The sequence below is a fragment of the Arachis hypogaea genome, chromosome 16 (genome assembly GCF_003086295.3).
Source record: "Arachis hypogaea cultivar Tifrunner chromosome 16, arahy.Tifrunner.gnm2.J5K5, whole genome shotgun sequence".
NCBI lineage: Eukaryota > Viridiplantae > Streptophyta > Magnoliopsida > Fabales > Fabaceae > Arachis > Arachis hypogaea.
In genome coordinates, this window is record NC_092051.1 from 20,091,974 (window position 1) to 20,102,464 (window position 10,491).

The window sequence follows — 10,491 nt, forward strand, 5'->3', positions numbered from 1 at the left end:
GTATGGCTCATGAGCTCGATCCCTCTATAGTTTCTTCAACTTTGTATATCCCCCTTATTCTTGTAGATAGGAACCAATGTGCTCTTTCTTCACTCATCAGGCATCTTCTTTGACTTTAAAATCTCATTAAAAAGCTTGGTTAACCAGTTGATGCCTTTTCCTCCAAGGCCCTTCCAAACCTCAATCGGGATATTATCAGGTTCTATTGTCCTGCCATTTTTCATCTGCTTTAGAGCCTCTTTTACCTTGAAATCTCGAATCCTTCTATAGTAGTAAAAAATTTTGATCTTCTTCCCTTGTGCATAACCGACCAAGGCTTGGAAGAGTCTTCTGTCCTTCATTAAATAACTCGTAGAAGTAGCTCTTCCACCTTTCATTAATCTTCTCCTCTTGGGCCAGCACCTCTCCATCCTTATCTTTTATGTACTTAACCTGATCCAAATCTCTCGTTCTTCTTTCACAGCATTTTGCGATTCTATATATACCTTTTTCTCCTTCTTTTGTGCCCAAAGACTGGTAGAGACCCTCATTGCTTTTGTTCTTGCTTAACTTATAGCCACTTTTGTCTCTTTCATAGCCGCCTTATATTTTTCTCAATTATCTGCATTGCGGCATAAAGACCACTCTTTAAAGCACTTCCTTTTTATCTTTATCTTTTCTTGTACACTCGCATTCCACCACCAGGACTCCTTGTCTCTTGGTCCTATTCCTTTAGATTCACCAAAACTTTCTTTTGCTGTTCTTCTAATAACTTCTGCCATCTTCCTCCATATCTCTTCCGCGCTTCCATTCCCATCCCACTTTGCCTCTTCTCCTACCCGTCTTAGGAAGCTTATTTGTTCCCCACCCTTCATCCACCATCATCTCGTTCTTGGGTTCATCGTATGATTTCTTTTCCTCAACTTTTGCTCAACGCAAAAATCTATGACAAGCATCCTATGTTGTGTTGTCAAACTCTCTCCAGGGATAATTTTACAATTAATGCAAAATTTTCGGTTGACTCTCCTCAACAAGAAGAAGTCGATTTGAGAGCTTATCATACCACTCTTATAGGTTATAAGATGTTCGTCTCTCCTTTTAAAACATGTATTTGTGATGAGAAGGTCAAAGGTTGAGGAAAAGTCCAAAATAGTTTTACCCTCGGCATTGATCACCTCGAAACCATGGCCTCCATGAATACTTTCATACCCAGTCACTTTTCTTTCAACATGGCTATTTAAATCTCCTCCTAAGAAAATCTTATCTCCCGAAGGTATGTCTTGGACCAAACTCTCTAGATCCTCCCAAAACCTTATCTTGTGTTGTTCGTCCGAACCCACTTGCGGTGCATAGGCGCTAATCACATGAAAAGCACCTCCATCCACCACAAGTTTAATAGAGATAATCTGATCTTCCACCCTCTTGACATCCACCACATCCACTGCTTATCCACAATAATACCAACTCCATTCCTATTCTTCACCTTTCCTGTATACCAAAGTTTGAAACTGGAAGTATCCAACTCCCTAGCCTTCGTACCAACCCATTTTGTTTCTTGTAGGCACATAATGTTAATCTTCCTCCTTGTCATGGTGTCCACCACTTCCATGGATTTTCCTGTTAGAGTGCCTATGTTCCATCCCAAATCTCAACCTTCTGTCGCTCTGACCTTTACCCTTTACTTTGTGAACTAGCTTATTTACCCTCGTCTATTCATGAAAACACAGGAATCCTTGCTCATTTAACACTACATCCGGGCACCGATGTAGCAGCTCTTGCTCATTTGACACCGTACTCGAGCCATACAGTGCGTTGCTTGTAAACCCCGCTAAACTTAGTAAATAAATAGTCAATAAATTAAATTTTAATAAGGAAAATTAGAAATGTAAATCTCATGTTAAAATAGGATAGAGCTCTTTAAAACAAAAATTTTGACACTAATTTCGAAGAATTTGGCCCAAAATTAGGCTGGACAAACTGAATCGGTCGAACCGGGTCTAAACTGGACCCGTGGGCCCAACTGGACCCATCACTTAAATGGGCAGCCCATTTCCTTCCCCATTCAGCAAAGGAACATGCTGAACAGCCAAGGGAGTGGAGAGCTTCCAAACCCTCACCACCACCTTAATCCATCATAACTTCTTCATCCGAGCTCCGATCGTCGCACCGTTTGTGGTCACGCGTCCATCGCATCGAGGGATAGATTAATCTAATCCCAGCCTCTCTATCCCTCAATTTTCGAAATTAAAGGGAACCCATGTTGAAATTTTGCTTGATTTAGTGCTCTAGGTTCAATTTAGCTTGTGGAGCTTGACGGATTTAGTTCGTTTAGTCCGTGAGCACGGTGAGAGTCCTAAACCCTAGTTATTTCTTGTTTGGATTATGTTGGTTATTGAATTGTTGGGTATAATGTATGTATATATGTGTTAGGTGTGTGAATGAATGATATGGAGACCTTGGAATCATTGGAAGCTTAATTTGAGAGTTTGGTGGAGTTAGAGTTGAATCTTGGTGATTGAAGCATTTCCCCTTTTGCCTTGTGGATTGCCTTGGTTAATACGTTGAAATCGGCCAAGGTATGGTTTAGGTTTCGCGTGTATAATATATAATGTCGTGTGAAAACTTAGGCTAGAGAACCATAGGATAAGCTGGAATGATTATATGTATTGGATGATTAGTAACAATGATATGGTTTGAGTATATGTGGTGTTCTTTTGGTTTTGTTGGTATTGGAATGATGAATGATGATGTGATGATGTTTGAAGAACTTGTGATTATGGCATGATGTAAATATGAGTTGGTTTGTTAATGTTTGATGATAAACTTGTGAAGTTTAGGTTGAAGTGAGATGTTATTGAATTGAGAAATGGTAGGATTGCTTAGATTGTTGTGATATTGTTAAAGGTAAATTATATTGATGATTATAGGCATGATGGATTGGGTTGGAATGAGCTTTGCAAAGAAAATGAGGTTTTGAAGCTTTTTGTGAAATTTGGTTTTTGACCAAACTTCAGCAACTCATAACTTGACTTCCGGACCCTCAAATGGTTTCAAACTTGTTTTGTATGAAAATTGGGTTCGTGAAATTTATGCTATTCAAAGAATGGAGGAAAAATGATTTAAAACGAAAAAGTTATGCGCGTCGGAAGTTTAGGATTTAAAGTGGCAAATCTGCAGATTTCAGACTTGGTAAAAGTTTTGGAAAAACGTACGCCCACACATACGCGTGGCCCTGCGTATGCGTGACATGAGACTTTCGCGTACACATAACCCTCATTCGCAGATGGTAGCTACTGCCTGGCGCTAATGCGTACGCGTAATCAGGGGATGCATGCGCATCTTGGCCTAAACGTATACCCACGCGTTCGCGTGGTCCACGCGTACGTGTGGCTCTATTTTCTGCAAAAACTAGATTTTGAGTTTTTAAATTGAATTTCAAACTTCTAAACCTCTATTTTCCTAGTGTTAGTTCGAACCTTGGTTAGGAAGCTTAGTAATGAGGTGGAGTTAGTAAATTAAGGGAACTTGAGGGTGAAGTAAAGGTTAAAAATGATGAAATCATGTAAGAGGAGATGCATGCATGAATGATTGAAGATGCTAAGGCTTGAATAATTGATTTCTATAATTACTATGAAATGTATGAGGCTTACACATTTAAATTATTTGAGATACAAGTTTTTCTGGATAAAGTACCGTTGCTTGCCACCATGTATTCCAGGTTGAGACCCGATACTTTGTTGACCCTGCGACGTAAGATGTGACCGGGCACTCTAAATTCCCAGGAAGGTTGACCCCCATTGAGCAATTTATAATATGAGAAAAAGCTATGCATAGACTCTTGGGGATGCGTGTCAGAGGACAGTCCAAAGGTTTAGCAAACCGAACTTGTCGGTTTTGCTTAATAACCGACAGATGGGACTCATCAGCCATAGGACAGACATGCACCATATGCATATTACCCGAATTACTAGTTTGTGCATTAAATGAGTGTGCCTAAATGTATTTGCTATGCTAATTGTATAATTGTTATCTGCAGTACTTGTACTCTTTTTGTGTTTGATTTTATCTGTTTAACTGTGTATGGTATACCATTGGAGATGGAGGTTCGGAGAAAAGGCGGAAGGAAATAAGATTAAGGTTAAGTTATGTTAGGCTTGGATATCTCTAGAAAGCCACCCCTTTATGGTTTCTGTTTAATACTTTAAGGCTTTTAATTTGAGTATCGGCATTCTAGGATTGCCTCTGGCATTCCCAGGACCTTATATATTATATGCGTGGCACCTTTACCATGTTGAGAACCTTCGGTTCTCACGCCATACTGTGTTGTTGTTTTCAGATGCAAGTCGAGAGGCTCCTCGCTAGGTGTCTGGACTTCTGAAGCGGAGTAGTCTTTGGGTTTATTTTGATGTACAACTTTATATATATGTACTTAGCTTTCTCTCCAAAAAACTTGTTTATTTTGTCCCTCCTAGAGGGTTGAGGAGAGTTAAGTTTTCAGTTATGTATTTTGGGTTTTCGAGATATGTATATATATGTAAATATTCTCCGGCCAACCTTAACTTCGTAGGCTGATTTAGGAGCTTGTTATTCGGTACTTTTGACCCTCCATTCCCATTTTCTACTTAGTTACATCTACAATCTCTAGGTTTCTTAGCACGCAAGTAATCTCGTTTTCTGAGCGTTGCGCTTTTTATTTTGCGATGTTGTTTTACTTGTTTTTCAAGGCTCCTAGTTTATTATATTCTTTCTGCTATTATATGTATTTATTTTAGTTTAGAGGTCGTAGCGCCTCGCCATCTCTGTTTTACATCCTAGGTCTAAAGCTCTGTGTGGTAGGGTGTTGCATTTTGGTATCAAAGTAGTTCGTTCCTATAGAGCCTGAGGGACGGACTGACTATGCTTCTATGCATTCTCTGTGTATGTGTCTATATGCTATTAGGATATCTAACTGATATATGTGGCATAAACGTTCATGAGCATGCATTTGGAACTTAAAACTCTAGACTTGCGATATTGAGACTGATCAACTTGATATCACTTGTTTGGGGTGTATAGGGACCAGATGTTGACTCGCAGACACAGTCGCGGGCGAGGTAGAGGCAGATTAGGAAATGCTACTCCTGAAGCGACAGGGAATAATCCTAACCCTGTAGACTTTATGGTTGCCCTGGGAACATGGTTGCGGCTATGCAGGCAACAGCCGAAGCTTTGGGAAATTAGATAAACAATGGGAACCATGGGAATAACAATGAAGATGGCCCTATGACGCTTGCCACATTCCTGAAGGTTCACCCTCCGACCTTCCGGGGAACCTCAAACCCCACTGAGGCCGATAACTGGATCCAAGCAATGAAACGGGCGCTATAGGCTCAATATTCATCAAAAGCCATAAAATAATATGAATTGCAATAACAGTATGAGCGCATAAGTGGAGGGCAAATAATATTTGTGATTCTAATAAATGAAATAAAAAATAGAAAGTTTGGACTATCCTAAACAAAATATTAATGCCTCCTAAATATTTTTTCATTTTAATAGTTTACTCATTATTAAATTAGGTAAAACAACCTCGAATAAAAATCTAACTGCGAGTGTTATCTTTTAATGATATTATTCAATTGAACTTATCATACTTAATCTCAATCCTTCTGTCTCAATCTTAATCTCTGAAAACAAATACTATCACAGAAAATTCACTCTAATTTTGTGCTAATATAATATACAACTTTAGTTCACATAAATGAGAGTATAACACGCTATAGTAACATTAATAATACAAGACAGGTTTTAAGGATTTTAAAACCATTAATAACAAGCCTTAAAATCAACGTTCTTATTCATTAAAAGCCATAAAATAATATGAATTGCAATAATGGTATGAACGCATAAGTAGAGGGCAAATAATGTGTGTTGTTCTGATAAATGAAAAAAAAAAGTTGGGACTATCCTAAACAAAATATTAATGTCTCCTAATTTTTTTTTATCATTTTAATAGTTTAATCGTTATTAAATTAGGTAAAACAACCTCGAATAGTCACCAAAAAAAAAAACAACCTCGAATAAAAATCTAACTGCGAGTGTTAACTTTTAATGGTATTATTCAATTGAACTTGTCATACTTAATCTCAATTCTTCAGTCTCAGTTTCAATCTCTAAAAACAAATATTATCACAGAAAATTCACTCTAATTTTGTGCTAATATGATATACAATATCGGTTCACATAAATGAGAGTATAACACGCTACAATAATATTAAGAATATAAGACACGTTTTAAGGCTTTTATTACCATTAATAATAAGCCATAAAATTGATGTTCTTATTCATTAAAAGACATAAAATAATATAAATTGCAATAATGGTATTAGCGCGTAAGTGGAGGGCAAATAATGTTTGTGATTCTAATAAATGAAATAAAAAATAGAAAGTTTGGCCTCTCCTAAACTAAATATTAATGCCTCTTAAATATTTTTTTATCATTTTAATAGTTTACTCGTTATTAAATTAGGTAAAAACACCCCGAAAGAAAAATCTAATTGCGAGTGTTATCTTTTAATGTTATTATTCAATTGAAATTCTCATATTTAATCTCAATCCTTCAGTCTCAGTCTCAATCTCTAAAAATAAATACTATAACAGAAAATTCACTCTAATTTTGTGCTAATATGATATACAATATTGATTCACATAAATGAGAATATAACACGCTACAGTAACATTAAGAATACAAGACATGTTTTAAGGCTTTTATTACCATTAAGAATAAGCCATAAAATTAATGTTCTTATTCATCAAAACCCATAAAAAATATGAATTGCAATAATAGTATGAGCGCATAATTGGAGGGCAAATAATATTTGTGATTCTGATAAATGAAATAAAAAATAGAAAGTTTGGCCAATCCTAAACAAAATATTAATTCTCTTATATATTTTTTTTTATCATTTTAATAGTATACTCGTTATTAAATTAGGTAAAACAACCTCGAATAAAAATCTGACTGCGAGTGTTATCTTTTAATGATATTATTCAATTGAACTTGTCATACTTAATCTCAATCCTTCCGTCTCAGGTTCAATTTCTAAAAATAAATACTATCACAGAAAATTCACTCTAATTTTGTGCCGATATGATATACAACATTGATTCACATAAATGTGAGTATAACACGCTACAGTAACATTAATAATACAAGACACGTTTTAAGGCTTTTATAACCATTAATAATAAGCCATAAAATCAATGTTCTTATTCAATAAAAGCCATAAAATAATATGAATTGCAATAATGGTATGAGCGCATAAGTGTAGGGCAAATAATGTTTGTGATTCTAATAAATGAAACAAAAAATAGAAAGTTTGGACTATGCTAAACAAAATATTAATGTCTCCTAAATATATTTTTTTTCATTTTAATATTTTATTTGTTATTAAATTTAGTAAAATAACCTCGAATAAAAATCTAACTGCGAGTGTTATCTTTTAATGATATTATTCAATTGAACTTGTCATACTTAATCTCAATCCTTTTGTCTCAGTCTCAATCTATGAAAATAAATAATATCACATAAAATTCACTCTAATTTTGTACTAATATAATATACAACATCAATTCACATAAATAAGAGTATAAGACGCTACTGTAACATTAATAATACAAGCTAAGGCACATTTTTAAGGCTTTTATTACCGTTAATAATAAGTCTTAAAATCAACGTTCTTATTCATTAAAAGTCATAAAATAATATGAATTGCAATAATGGTATGAGCGTATAAGTGGAGGGCAAATAATGTGTGTTATTCTAATAAATGAAATAAAAAATAGAAAATTTGGACGACTATCCTAAATAAAATAATAATGTCTCTTAAATATTTTTTTTATCATTTTAATAGTTTACTCGTTATTAAATTAGGCAAAACAACCTCGAATAAAAATCTACCTGCGAGTGTTATCTTTTCATGATATTATTCAATTGAACTTATCACACTTAATCTCAATTCTTCAGTATCAGGCTCAATCTTTAAAAACAAGTACTATCACAGAAAATTTACTCTAATTTTGTGTTAATATGATATATAACATTGGTTCACGTAAATGTGAGTATAACACGCTACAGTAACATTAAGAATACAAGACACGTTTTAAGACTTTTGTTACCATTAATAATAAGCCATAAACTCAATGTTCTTATTCATTAAAAGTCATAAAATAATATGAATTGCAATAATGGTATGAGCGCATAAGTGTAGGGTATATAATGTTTGTGATTCTGATAAATGAAACAGAAAATAAAAAGTTTGGACTATCCTAGAGAAAATATTAATGTCTCCTAAATATTTTTTTTTCATTTTAATAGTTTATTCGTTGTTGAATTTAGGAAAATAACCTCGAATAAAAATCTAACTGCGAGTGTTATCTTTTAATGATATCATTCAATTGAACTTGTCATACTTAATCTCAATCCTTCTATCTCAGTCTCAATATCTGAAAACAAATACTATCACATAAAACTCACTCTAATTTTGTACTAATATAATATACAACATTGGTTCACGTAAATGAGAGTATAACACGCTACATTAGGGGTGGCAAAGCGGGCTGGCCCGCCCCACCCCCACCTAGGCCTGCCCCATAAACGGGGCAGACCGGCCTGCTCCGCCAACTAAAATGGGTTCAAAATGCTAGCCCGTCCCGCTTTATGGCAGATTGGCGGGTTAGCGGGCTAGCTCGCTTGACTCTTTTTTTTTTTTGAAAAATAAAATTCATTAAAATTAACCAAAAAATAATAATTAAAAAATCAAATACAAATAAAAAATAGTCAAATTATAATATAATTTTTTTTTAATTTTTAACTTCAATAAAATTGTTTAAAATAATATTTGTCAATAGAATCGTCTTTATTTTAAAAAATAAGTCACATAATTTGAGCATATATACGAAATTGTAAAATAAAATAAATAAAGTTAATAACTAAAAGAAGAATAAAAACAAAAAATGAAAAAAAGTGTTTAAAAATTCTATAATTATTAATTTTATAATAGTAATCACTCTTTTATTTAATAAAAAAAAAGAAAAATAAAAATTTTCGACCCGGCGGACCGGCCTACCCCGCCCCAGCAAAACCCGCCAATTTGGCGGTGCAGGTTTGGCGGGTTTTTTTAATTTGGCAGGCTCCAAATCCTAGCCCGACCCGCCTTTTTTAACAGCTTTAGCGGATCAGCCCGACGGGCTCGACCTGTTTTGCCACCCCTATGCTACATCAACATTAATAATACAAGACACGTTTTAAGGCTTTTATTAACATTAATAATAAGCCATAAAATAATATAAATTACAATAATAGTATGAACGCATAATTGGATGGCAAATAATGTTTGTGATTCTAATAAATGAAATAAAAAATTGAAAGTTGGAACTATCCTAAACAAATTATTAATGTCTTCTAAATATTTTTTTTATCATTTTAATAGTTTATTCGTCATTAACTTAGATAAAACAACCTTGAATAAAAATCTAACTGCGAGTGCGAGTGTTATCTTTTAATGATATTATTCAATTAAATTTGTCATACTTAATCTCAATCCTTTAGTCTCAGTTTCAATTTTTAAAAATAAATACTATCACAGAAAATTGTAAGATCCCAAATTTTTAGAAAATAAATAATAAATTATTTATGTTTATACATATGATTTTATTTTTAAAAAGTTGTCTTTACTAAAAAATAAGTAAACCAAAATTAAGAGACTTTGAGTTTTAATTCGGATTTATATAAATTGTAATTACAATTAGATATTTTTGATTAATTAAAATTGAGATTTGGGTAATTGAAAACTAATATAAGTTGCCTAATTTAATTTGCCTAAATTGAGGTTTTGGGGTCTATATTTATTTTACAAAATAAAAGATTAATTATTTAATTATTTAAAATTTCAAAATCTGAATAATTAATTGAATTCATCGGTATATTATTAAATTTTACGTGTTCCCAAAACAATTTTACGTATTATATTTTAGTTTTAAATTATGATTTTATTTCAAATATTTTATAAAATACTAACATGTATTTTTATTAGGTTTAATTACTCTGTTGGTCCCTATAGTTTAACGAATTTTTTAATTAGGTCCCTACACTTTTTTTTCCTTTCAATTGGGTCCCTGCCCCCAATTTTTTTTTTCAATTAGGTCCCTACCGTGACCAAACTGTTAGATTTAACGGAATATTTCGTTCCTAAGTTAAAGATTCCCTAACTTTATGTGAAATCCCTAATGCTCTTTCACTCATATTTTTCTGAAATACCATTTTACCCTCTTGAAAACTGTTCGGTCTCTTCTCCCAAACTTAGAGAAGAAACTCGTGTGCATGCCTTGCTTCCCAACTCGCTCAGCTGCAGAGATTAATCCCACCAGAATATTGCGGGAGGGTTTGGTATCTCCGATATCACTGCCGTCGTCGTAGGCGTTGCTTCTTCCTCTAGGTAAGACAACGCTCAACGTTTCACTGGTTGAAGGGTT